Source organism: Cygnus olor, chromosome 11, assembly GCF_009769625.2.
Source record: "Cygnus olor isolate bCygOlo1 chromosome 11, bCygOlo1.pri.v2, whole genome shotgun sequence".
Classification (NCBI taxonomy): domain Eukaryota; kingdom Metazoa; phylum Chordata; class Aves; order Anseriformes; family Anatidae; genus Cygnus; species Cygnus olor.
The window spans coordinates 3177877-3185387 of NC_049179.1; the positions used below are offsets into that span (position 1 = coordinate 3177877).

Here is a 7511-nt window from a genome sequence, read left to right on the forward strand (position 1 = left end):
AGCATGTCACACTGGAAATTGTGTGTGCAATAAGGACTTCTTGAAGCAAAGCTCCAAATTTACAATGCAAAAAACAAAGCTGAAATGAGGACATCCCTCTTAGCCTAAGGAAATAAAGCTTATTAGACAGAAACTGAGTTTCTCTGTCCCTCTGTCATTTCTGCCTTCCTCCCCAGCATTTGAACCTGTTGATCAGTTTCCGCACTTCCTCACAGAAGGGCAATAATCCACAGAGATATGAAGTTCCTACACACTTTGTGAAAAATTGGCAGCTGGATAAAGGAAAGAGCCGAATGCATGTCTCCACTGAAGAGCTGGCGGTTACCATTTTTAGGTTCTAAGGGCCACCAACTGGCTGGCCATGTTATACACACATTGCCCCAGACTAGCCACAGCACGTGCTGCCACACACCGACACCTGGAAACTGAGAATCCTGCAATTTTACCACACCTTTCCTTTCATTTTGGATTTAAAGGCATTTTCTATTTAAAAGCAAATTAAATTTAAGCACATCTATTAGTAGAAATAAAACAGCTAATAGAATAAAATCTGGTTGCGTTTACTTGTGTTAGCAATTCAAGCTTCTTTTTTTTTTTTCCTTTTGAAGTCTACCAAAATGCACAGTTCTATTTTTGCAGCAAGCTCTTTTCGTAAATCTTTCAAAGTCAGCTCTTCAGCTTCTACTAACAAATAGCAGGATCTCAGGCCCCATCCTGTGCACTACATGCTATATCCAAACTGACAATTCAAAAAATTATCAAATAAAGATACGTAGTCACCTCTTCTATATCATAGCTAAATAAACAATAACCCTACTTCAGCAAGTCAAACTTAGGGCTACATTTACCCAATCTAAAATTAATTATAAAAGGCTTGCTATCGAATTCAAAAGAAATACTGTCAGATTTGGACAGTACTGTCTTCAAATCTAGATGACACCGTCACTGGACGGTTATTCTCTTGTCTATCCTGACACCATTCTGAAGCAAAAAAGAATATGGAAAAATTAAGTATTGTCCAACAGTTCATGCCCCAGCAGCAAAGGCTCGTCAAGTTGAATTACTGTTAGAGGAGAAAGTCAGCAGAGCATGTGCTGTTTCTCATCCAGCACTTTAAGATCCTAACGCTTTCTTGCAAATGGATAATAGCAGCATGGCTAGAGCCTAACCAAACACCCACACTTGGAGTTACGTTCAGTCATGCATAAAGCTTGGTTTGGAACCAAATGAAGAGCTGAGGGGAATTATGGTTAACATTAAAATTTGGAATTTTTTAAAAATATATCCTTATTTTTGCTATAATCCGCATTTTGAACATTAACTAGACTTTAAAATAGACTTGGAAAACACCATCCATTGGCAGTAAGCATAGCAGCAATTCATCTCTCGTGCAAACCTTACATAAAACAGTTTCACAGCACAAACAACTCCCACAACTGCTTGCTTTGAGTGTTGCTCTGAAGTTTTCAAAATGCAGCACGCTACGTGTTAGTCATGCGACTGTCAGCAAAGATTTAAAGCAGGAATGCATCTTTCCTCAGCACCTACTAATATGATTCATAATATGCACGACTGGCAGAGACACAAAAGAAAAAAAATGAAAATTTGTTTTTTTAACCATAAAACGATTCAACTTTCTTTTACTCCTACTCAACATACATGTTTTACTAGTTCTTACTGCTGACTGCAGCCTTCAGTCTAGTACAAATATTCCCCTTTCCCAAAGATGTTATTGGACAAAATTGTTTTTCTTTCTTTTCAGTTCACATAGCAACCTTTTCATTATAGCCCTTTCACTAAGCAGGCAAGAGAACCAAATAAATATCCAACAGTTATGAAAATAATGATAGAGTGAAATCTGGTGGACTTGAAGAGCACCTGCTGTTCACTTTCATGGTTGTAGATCAGCTAGCACGACAGCATAGCCGTTTTGAAGCATCTAATTAGAAATGGGAAGATACCCTTAAAACAGCAGTACTTCTGCAAGAGAACCTTCATCGCCTGCTGATGACACATGCTGCCCTGCAAGTTAATATGCTTAACAGAAATACTATAATAAGGGTATATTGACTGTTCTCAACTTATTTGAATTCTGCTGTTTCTAATTCGAACCTGAAAGGTTATGTACCTGAAATCTCATCTACCTTTTCCATTAATAAGTTAGTTTAGTAAGTGTTGCCTCTACCCACAGTGTTGCCTCATCTTACCTCAAAGGAAAAAAAAATTTAATCTTGAATAATACTTAACTATTTTGCTTTTTATTCCAACAGGTCACTGCTTCAAATGACAGCTGTATGCACAAGCAGAAAGATGGCCAGCTGCACAACTCCTTGTTTGTCACCAACACCAAAGTTAACCTAGAATCAGCTTCTTGATTGATACAGCAGTTATCCTTATCCATCCAGTATTTTATTTGGGCACTAAAAAAAATACCAGCTACATATACTCCTTACAGTCCTTTAATTCACATACCTGTTCTACATAAATAATTGTTGCAGAAGTATAGAGTGAGATTCAAAATACCACTTGCAAGTGCCCACAAATTTAACTTCTAATTTAAAAAGACTGTTCATGTATCTACCAACTCCTTTTTCCACTGCAAACCACAAATGTCTAGAAAAGCTGTACTCCTCCTCCTAAGCTCGTATCTTCATTGCTGTTTCCTGCCCCTTTCCTACCTCGCTAGCAGTCTTCACACTGTCTTCCCGAAGTGCCTTTATCTGCTATGGTTTAGACTCACCCCTTTCTCTTCAGTGAGAATATCAGCCACAGGGAAACAGAGCACCTATGGGAAATGGGTTCCCAAACTTGGGAAAATAGCATTGCATTAGCTTACATTTTTATATTATCTTCAGAGTCATAAAAGCAATGATACTTTTTTTTTCCCTTTAGTAGTTCAAATACCGTAGAACTTGTCAAGTCAGCTCCAAAGTGCTGCCCAGTACATGAAAAAGATTACATTTGGTACCGTGTAAAACTCTCATAAATATATCACACTATTTTCAACTCCTTGAAGCCACAGCAACATCACAGAAGAAATTATGCTGGTTATATGCTATATTTTAATCTATATGCCCAAATGTAATCTTCAAAGCTTATTATATCGGAAAATAAATCACAAAAGTTGAGACTACTTATTAAAATAAACAAAAGTAAATTGTTGTATCATTTATGAAAAGAAAACAATATAAGAATATTTCAATAAAGAAATTAAGGACTACAACTCCTTATTCATCGTGGCTTTACCTCCAAGGGAGATAAAAGGGTCTGATCACAGCTGATTCAATGTCAGCAGGCAGGACTAACTTGTACAACAAGGAAGCAGTTTTCAGACTAGAAAGACAAAAAATAAAAGGCAGGAAAAGAAGTCTCATAACCAGATGCTATTCCCAGAAGACAACTGGTTGAGAACTTATTTGTATAAATAGAAGAAAAAAAAAGTTTTGCTCTAAAAACAAGCTGCTTTTTAAATAACTATTTCTTAAACCATGCTGTACTTAAACAACTTTTCAGCCACACTTTTGAAGTCAGTTCTGTAAACCTAATTGTATCTCCAGCATAGGTAGCATCTGCAAGACAGGCGTGAAAACAAGTTCTTGAGCACTTCACATGCCCAGCCCAGCAAATGCTTAGCTATAAATACGTAAGTAGCCCTCTGAAATAAGAAATAAGAACAAACTTAAGCACCTGCGGAATCAGATCACATGTGCAGTGGAGTAAATAAGTAAGTCTATAATACAGAAGAGAGTATCTGATAATTAACTATTTAAATAAGAAGTTTAATACATTTTAAATGCACCTTGTTATAATTATTCCCTGAACCATTAAATAACAGGGAGAAAGGAGCTGTCATTCTTTATACTCCATATCTAGTGCCCACTTTGCCTGTTTCTAAATTAAATTCCTACCAGTCCTCTGGTGGCCATGACAGACTGCTCTCAACAACAGTGCTGATGTGCAGGTCCAGGGTAATACTGAAAACTGACAGATCGATCAATGGCCATTGTGCCAGCACAGCAGACACCTAGCAGTAATAGAGCAACTGAGAATCCAAAGACAACATACAAGGAACATAGCTTGTAACATTTGTTCCTGTAAACACAAAGAGCTTAAAAATTCTTTTATCTCACCAATCTTCTCTTTGAATGAAAAGGAAATGTGTAGTCAAGTGATAAAATAATGTTACCACGTTTAAAGATAGCGATGAAAACAAACTTACAGTCTGGTTTTAGATATCTGGTCCCAGATGAGAAATTTTATTAACTCTAAAAATGCAACAGTGTATGCTGTAGCACATGCTTCCCACCCAGAACTCCTTTCTGGAACAAATTAAGCAGGTGTAAAGTTAGAACCCTGAACTAGAAACACAGGAATGTGCTGTTCTTTTTTCCATCTCTTCAAACACACTTTTGAGACAAACCCTTTAGCATCACAAATACTATTCCTACAATAATGTATTAACATTTGAAATGCATATTCTATTATACACTTTTTTTCTGACTGGAAAATAATTTTGGAACATTCACAAAAGTACTACATGTCTATGAAAAGAAACAAGGACTGAGAAGACAATTCTACCTAGGAATGAGTTTCCAAGAAAAGGCATGCAGAATAGACCTTAGAAATTGATTAGTGGTGCTAACACATTTCACGTATGGGAATCAATAGGCATTTTGTAGAGTTTCAATAACAGCAGTAAATACAGAGAAAGATCACCTTTCCAGTAATGCCTAGGAGGACTCCTAACTCCAAGCATGTGTTATTCTATGAAAAACTTGTACGTGCTAACCAATACGTAAACTGTTCGAGCAGTCACACCATCAACAAGCTCAAAATGCGCCCCACGCAGCTCTAAGGAGAGCCAAGAAGTAAGGCTGGGTGTTTCTGACAGTTCTAGGCACATCCTTTACTCTTCACCAGTATTACAAAAACTACAACTGATGTTAAATAATGATGTGAATATATGTAAATAATGATGTAACTAGAATTAGAAAAACTAAGAAGTCTTCCTGATGGATTTAGCATTCCTTAGATCTAAGATCATCAAATTGTTAGTCTGGCCCAAGCAAATCAGGCTGAGGAGACCCCCTCCCCCCCCGAGCCCTTCTGGCAAGCAGACCGTCAGACGCAGCGCTGGGAAAGCAGCAACAGGTGTGCTGCCTCTCAGACACGAGATCCAAGTTCAGACTAGACAGGGGAACCGCGCTTACATTGCTCCCTCGGTAACTCACCATTCGCAAAAGCCCTTTTTTTTTTTTTTTTTTTAACTCAGGCCGGCAGTCCCCCTCCCCGGTTCCCTGAGCAGAGCACGCCTTCTGCTGCGGGCACGGCGCCGGTTCTGCAGCTGCTCCCCAGCCAGGCCCGAGGGACCTTCCCCCGCGATGCAGCAGCGCCGGCCCAGCCCCAGCGCAGCCCAGCTCCCGCAGGGGGAGCGCGGCCCGCCCGCTAACGACGGCCGGCGAAGCCCCACCGGGCGCCGAAGCCCCTCCGAGGGCTGAGGGGAAGCCGCGGCAGCCCCGCGCTATCCCCAAAGGGCGGCCCCCCCTGCCCCAGCCCCTCGCCCGGAGGCCTCTCGCCCCTCGTCCCACCGCCCCTCAGCGCGGCCGCTGCCCGCCTACCTGCCCGGCCCCGCCACCCCGCGTCTCCGGCAGCGCCGCGTCCGTTTTTTGGGCTGCAAGTCGCCTTTTCCGTCAGGGCAACATCACTTCCCGTGCGGCCCGGGGCCGGGGCCGGGGCCGGGGCAGGGGCGGCTCCTCACGGACGCGGGGCCCGCCCCGGCACCGCCTCAGCCCGGGGACTCAGCCCGGCCCCAGTCCGCGCTGCAGCGGGGCTTGGGAGCTGCCTGCGGCCCCTCGCTTTGCCCAAACTCACGGGTCGCTTGGCACGAACCAGGCCGGCTCCTCGGCTGCGCTCCCTGACCCTTTACCCTTCTGAAAGCACATCACGGGCCGCTGAAGAAAATTCATCAGAGGCACAAGGGGCTGCGGAAGCAAACCCGCTGCGGACGGTTGTGCCGGCGGGGCGAGCAGCTCCTGCCCCCTGCTGGCCTCTCGCCCTCACCAGAACTCCTTCCTGCCATGTGCTCCGCGCTGCCCAGCGAGGCCTCTTCACGGTCTCGAGCTCAGCTGCATCGGCAGCCCTTTCCCTCCGCATCAGTTCGTACAGCCTCTCCGCTGAGACGGACTTGGTAAAAGCCGTCTGGCATCCTTACGGACTGATGTCCAGCAAGCTACTGACACAGCCATGCCTTTCTAGGTGGGCTTTTCAAAATAAAATGGGACTGTAAACAAAGGAGTTGCTGGAGTCACCTCAGTAGTGTTTGTTGACATCAGTGACTTGTGACCCTTCCTCAGGTTCAAAATGCACTTATCAGGCACTCCTCAGCTGCACTTCCTTGTCCACCTCCTACTGCTATACTCCCATCTTAGCTTCTGTGGAGTCTACCGACTCGTCTCTCAGTATCACATTGTTCCTGACTTCAAACGAAAGCACAGCCAGGGAAATTTCTTCCCTCATGATTTCCAAACAGGCTTCTGTGTCAGGACCAAGGTCCCCACATCTGTATGTTTGTGTTTCTTTTTAGATGGGTTAAAGTCTTGAAATAGCTACTGATCTAGCATCCTCGAGTCTCAGAATGATGTGCGCCTATTGCAAGGCTAACGCTGTTCTACTGAGCTACGTGCTGAAGCACTTCCCCAAGTACTACCTGACTTCCAGGCAACCTTAACTCCCCCAGGACCGTCCCTATTAAATAGCCACTCTTGACCTAACAATCCCAGGAGATGTGTTGTTTTTTTTTTTTGTCTCTGAAGCACTTCTGGTCACGAGTGTCGTGTCAACCAACAGCCAACAGTCCAACTGTGCTCCCAACAGAACTCAAGTATTAGGGTCTGCAACCATGACAAGCAGACAAAAACGGTGTTTATAGTTCAGAGAAAACCCACAAAAAGCACCAAGCGTAACTGTACAACGGCGACTCTCTTTTCCAGTTCCCTGATGGTGATTTACACTTAGACACACATACCTTAAAACATTCAGATTTTTATGGATATTTCAACACCCGCGCCTCTACAGGCTGGTACCGAGCGCAGCGGCGTGCAGTCACGCCTCCTGCCGGCGGATCGCTGCGGGGCCGGGCCGGGCCGGGCAGGAGGAGCCCTCTCGGGGCTAGCAGGAGCAGGAGGGCAGCAGGAGGAGCCCCCACACGGCTCGGGGGCAGGCGGGCGACGCAGGCTCGGATCCCGCTGGCGGCGGGGACGCCCTCTCCTCACCCGGCGCCGTCTCTTCGCTCCGCGCCGTCTCCTCAGCGCGCAGCCCGGGGCCGGGAGGCGGCGGCGCGGCCCTCGCGGCTCCCTCAGGGCCTCTTCCCCGGCGCGGCGTCTGTCGGCGGCGCGGGCGGGTGCTCAGGGGTCTGCTGAGCGCCGGGCGGCTGGAAGAGGGGCCGGTAGACGTAGAGCCCGCTGACCACGCCGAGCGCCACGGCCAGCGCCACCTGCGGCAGCCGCCCCCCC

General features: G+C 45.2%; 1 protein-coding gene across 4 annotated transcripts in view; it reads right to left on the minus strand.

Moving 5' to 3' along the window:
* RAB27A (RAB27A, member RAS oncogene family) overlaps positions 1-7135 on the minus strand; it is a 36609-nt gene extending 29474 nt beyond the window's left edge. For 2 of the 4 annotated variants that reach the window (XM_040569947.1, XM_040569949.1), the window contains exon 1: positions 5619-5773. The gene's annotated coding sequence lies outside the window, so the exon portion shown is untranslated. Of the gene's footprint in view, positions 1-5618; positions 5993-7024 lie in introns of those variants that run through there. The other 2 variants (XM_040569951.1, XM_040569950.1) reach the window with 2 other exon arrangements.
* Positions 7136-7511: the final 376 nt, after the last annotated feature.